This window comes from Petromyzon marinus, unplaced genomic scaffold (assembly GCF_048934315.1).
Source record: "Petromyzon marinus isolate PM22_M1 ecotype Great Lakes invasive population unplaced genomic scaffold, UKy_Petmar_22M1.pri1.0 PM_G_Scaffold_52, whole genome shotgun sequence".
In the NCBI taxonomy this organism is placed as follows: Eukaryota; Metazoa; Chordata; class Hyperoartia; order Petromyzontiformes; family Petromyzontidae; genus Petromyzon; species Petromyzon marinus.
This window is the reverse complement of record NW_027423005.1, coordinates 355,001-360,000: the sequence shown is the minus strand read 5'-3', so window position 1 is coordinate 360,000 and position 5,000 is coordinate 355,001. Positions and strand designations below refer to the sequence as shown.

At 41.0% G+C, this 5,000-nt stretch overlaps 1 pseudogene; it reads right to left on the bottom strand.

Annotated features, from left to right (window-relative positions):
* The window catches only part of LOC142917786 (28S ribosomal RNA), a 10,641-nt pseudogene that overhangs the window by 1,916 nt on the left and 3,725 nt on the right, over nucleotides 1-5,000 (bottom strand).

Sequence of the window (5,000 nt, the reverse complement as noted above, 5' to 3'; positions counted from 1 at the left end):
AATCGAGAGACTAGTCGGCAAACACCAGCGTGCTCCTTCTGGCGTGCTCCCTCATCGATACGTTTCGGTCAGCAATACTTTGCTTGCTGCGCAAGCGTGGCAAGGATGCTGTGAGTTTCCTTCGCCCTGTTACCATGCATCTTTGATAACACGGGGTGGAGTCAATAACCGTATTGTACTCCCATGCTGGTGTATCCAACGCAGATCCAGCATCATCAAGCTGGTCCCTGACTGGGATGCCGTGTATTATCGAATCCCTGCTGCCGTGCATCAATGGCAACAAGGAGTAGAGTCGGTAAGGTTACCGGATTCTCGAACTGATGTACTCCAAAAAATAAAGAATTAAAATAACAAAGTCTAATCAATATAAGTAATGTTGAATAAAGCTTATTTTTAATCTTCTTTGAAGGCAGAAAATAGTAAGGTAAAAATAAAGTCCTCTCTATGCTCTGAAGTAACATATAAAAAAAACTAGCAATAAAAAAATACCAAGTCTTCGTCTTGGAAAATAACAAAATCTAAAAGAAAAATCTTCTTTGTGGAAAATAGTAAAATAAAAAAACCAAGTCTTCACCTTGGAAAATAACAAAATCTAATCTAAAACATCTTAAATAAAGCTTGCCTGTAGTCTTCTTTGTAGGCAGAAAATAGTACGTTACAGGACTCTCAAACTGATGTATTCCAAAAATAAAGAATTAAAATAACAAAGTCTAATCTATATAAGCGCTCTTGAATAAAGCAGTGTAAAAAAAAAAATAGCAAAAAAAAACCAAGTCTTCGTCTTGGAAAATAACAAAATCTAAAAGAAAAGAAAAGTCTTCTTTGTGGAAAATAGTAAAATAAAAAAAACCAAGACTTCACCTTGGAAAATAACAAAATCTAATCTAAAACATCTTAAATAAAGCTTATTTGTAATCTTCTTTGTAGGCAGAAAATAGTAAGTTACAGGACTCTCGAACTGATGTAGTCCAAAAATAAAGAATTAAAATAACAAAGTCTAATCTATATAAGTGCTCTTGAATAGGCTTCGTGTAAAAAAATAGCAATAAAAAAATACCAAGTCTTCGTCTTGGAAAATAACAAAATCTAAAAGAAAAGTCTTCTTTGTGGAAAATAGTAAAATAAAAAACCAAGACTTCACCTTGGAAAATAACAAAATCTAATCTAAAACATCTTAAATAAAGCTGGTTTGTAGTCTTCTCTCGAACTGATGTAGTGCAAAAATAAAGAATTAAAATAACAAAGTCTAATCTATATAAGTGCTCTTGAATAAAGCTTCCTGTAAAAAATAGCAAAAAAATACCAAGTCTTCGTCTTGGAAAATAACAAAATCTAAAAGAAAAGAAAAGTCTTCTTTGTGGAAAATAGTAAAATAAAAAAAACCAAGACTTCACCTTGGAAAATAACAAAATCTAATCTAAAACATCTTAAATAAAGCTTATTTCTAATCTTCTTTGTAGGCAGAAAATAGTAAGTTACAGGACTCTCGAACTGATGTAGTCCAAAAATAAAGAATTAAAATAACAAAGTCTAATCTATATAAGTGCTCTTGAATAAGCTTCGTGTAAAAAATAGCAATATAATAAAAATACCAAGTCTTCGTCTTGGAAAATAACAAAATCTAAAAGAAAGGTCTTCTTTAAGGAAAATAGTAAAATAAGAATACCAAGACTTCACCTTGGAAAATAACAAAACCATCTTGAAAAAAGCTTATTTTTAATCTTCTTTGTAGGCAGAAAATAGTAAGGCGAAAATAAAGTCCCCTCTAAGCTCTAAAGTAACAAATACGACGTGTTTAAAAAAAAAACTAACAATAAAAAAAAGAACCAAGACTTCGTCTTGGAAAATAACAATCTAAATTGTGGAAAATAGTAAAATGAAATAAAAACCGACTTCACCTTCGAAAATAACAAAATCAATCTAAAACAAATGACATCTTAAAAAAAACTATTATTTGTTTCGGAGGTTGTCTATGACTGTTCATAGACCGCATAATTTCCACAGAACATTCTCAGAATATCAAGAGAGAAAAGCAGCGTTCTGCGGGAAATCATCTTGGCCAGTGATGTCGTTCTGGGTTTGGTCAGGCCCAGGGAGGTAAGTACCTCGTTATTCTCAAGGGGCCACTTTCCTCTTGCCCCAACCGGGAATCCAAAGAATGTGACCTTGCTAGCCTTCGTCAGCACTTTGACTTGATCACCAAGAGGGGTATAGTACGAAACTTTGTGCGAGGCAGCATCTGACAAGGTATTCTTTGAAAGCTCAAAACGGACGGTGACATCGATCACAACCGCCTCCTCATCTTTTGCAAACACGAGGTCAGGCTTTCTCATCTCTCCCGTCTCGGATATGAACCGTGGCTCTTTGTATACAGACCAGCCCAATGTAGCCGCTTCGTCTGCCAGAATGTTACTGATCTTGTTATGTCGCGCAATTCTTGCTTTCTGTACTGCAGGACATTGACCGAGAATGTGCGAAAGGGACTCGAGTCTGGCAGAGCATTTCCTGCAGGAACGTAAGGCCCCATCTCTGCCTCTGTTCAAGCTTTCTCTTGTTGGGTAAATATTTGCCCTTAGTTGTAGTGCTGCGATAAAGAAGCATTGTTTAAAGCCGCACCATGGCCTCAACCAAGCATTACTGATTCTATCATGCGCAAAGTTTACAATGCCCCTTCCTTGAACCGGCTTTTCGCACCATCTCTGAAATTCATGCTCCCTCCAATCGCAGGGTCTCGGATATACAGGTTCTTTTGACACCGAGTCCCTGAGAACGAATGTTGGGATTGCATCACTGTCACCCCCTGCTCGTACCCACAAATTACGGTATTCTTCCTCCATACCCTGCGAGGACACAATATTACGGGTGATAGCATCGGACGAGTTTGCTATACGTTGCAGCCTTCTAACTTGAACCGAAGGGATTGTTTTTTCCAGTTTCAAGATGGCAAGGCCTCCGTCTCGGGCTCTGGCATATAACAGTCCATCACAAGTTGAAGCGGGAAGGTGGAGCCATCCTTTTACCGCCTTTCTAATCTCTTGGTCCAACCCACGGAGAGTTGATTGCTTGCAGTCCGAGTGGTCTGCAGGATATAACAATCTGGGTAGGGCATAGGCATTGAGTAGTTCAACCTTCTGAGTTGGCTTCAGAGGCGCCTCATCGATTTTCGAGATCCATGTCTTTAGCTGACAATGTAGATCAGGCTGTATAGTGCCAGTCCAAGGGCCAATTTTCAGACCAAGGTATTTCGTTGATTCATCAGGTTGGATCATATGGACATCTTTATTTTTGATAGTCCATGGGTCGCAGTTGTTCACCGTATATGAATCTTTGGTTGGGCTTATCATGAAGCCCTGGCACTTTCTGGCCTGAACCTCCAATCCCGATAGCCCACAAAATGATTCCAAGATCGCTAGATTGGCGGCCATACCAACCCAAGATTCGCTCACCAACACCAAATCATCAGCAAACGCAAGAGCTGTCACGTGGTCGGTATCAATGGAGTACCCAACTCCGTGTGACTCTAGGGTGCATATCAAAGGGTCCATGGCAAGATTGAAGAGCAGGGGTGACATGGGGTCACCCTGTTTGACACCAACACGTATGCTAATTTCTCGAGTCGACTCGCCATTGCTTTTGAACGAGGTCGTACACCGATCGTAGGCGTTCTGGATGATGCCCACCACGTGTTCATCTACTTTCTTGTGCCTTAACACCCATAAAATATGAGCATGCGAAACCGAGTCAAAAGCTTTCGCTATGTCGATAAACATGACAGCCAACGGCCTGTGCAATTTCTTAGCATGTCTCATAAGGTCCTGTAGCACCTTAAGATTTTCAGAGCAGCCAGATGCCGCTATAAAACCACGCTGCCTTGGGTTTAAGGGACAAGCACGAGCAAGACGTGCAGTCATTATTCTGGAAAATAATCTCAGAATCATTGAACCGATCGTTATTGGTCTCCAGTTCCCCAATTCTTTCAGCTTTTCATCGTCCATAACCTTAGGAATAAGAATCGTCCTATTCTTTTTCAACACTTTGGGAATAATTCCTGTAATCATCCATGCATTAAATAGGGCTGTCAGTGTCCGACCCTCGGGGTCGGCAGCACAGATTGCAGCCCTTGTTAGGCCATCTGGCCCAGCTGCTGACGTTGGTTTAATGGCCCGTATGGCAGTCTGAACTTCCTCCACCGAAATTAGGGGCTCAAAGTATTCGTTATTTGCAACACCTGATGACTTAAATTGGCCCAGGCCATTAAATGGCAACACCTTCTCCCATTTTTCGCAGTAAAAACGATATACATCTGCGTTCGGGATTCGGCATTCATGACGTTCAGTGCCATCCAGGACTAAGGACGCAAGAAGAGAGCGGTTCTTAAAGAAGAGCTTCTGGTGCTTCATGAAGCTTCCTCGTTTTTCCGCTCTCTTCTTCATCCAAGATCGTGTGGGTAATATCCTGGGTTTAATAATGTCGTTCTCGGGTTTTGAACGTTTGCCTTTGTTTTTCACCAATCTCATCGGACAAAGCATCAATGCTGTGGCAGTTTCTACGAGGGCATCATGTTGGCCCTCGCCGTTAAGCCAAGCCTTTATTGCCTCCATTGCAGGCTTTTCCAGGGTCCCAGAATTCTCATTCGTAAGCCGCTCAGCTGCTTGAGCGAGTATGGATGAAGTCCCCGTTGTTACATTTGGTGGGGGAGACAATGTCTCAAGAGGCCTAGAAGAAAAATGTAAGCTGTCTGACATGGGGGCCCCTGTCTTTTTACTTAGGTCCCGTCTCTTGTCAGAGACTTGCTTGTTGGTCTTAGTCCCAAGCGCTTCAGCAATGATCTTATTGATATTCTTTTTCCCCTGAAACTGCAACTCTAGAAGGGCCAGCTGTTCTACTTCCTTCAAAGACCAGCAGCTACGGTGTACCCCTCTCTGCGAGGTACCCTTTATACCATCTTTAATCCTTTCCTCATTACGGGTGACTGGGTGAGCATGCCTCTTGTGCTGCGA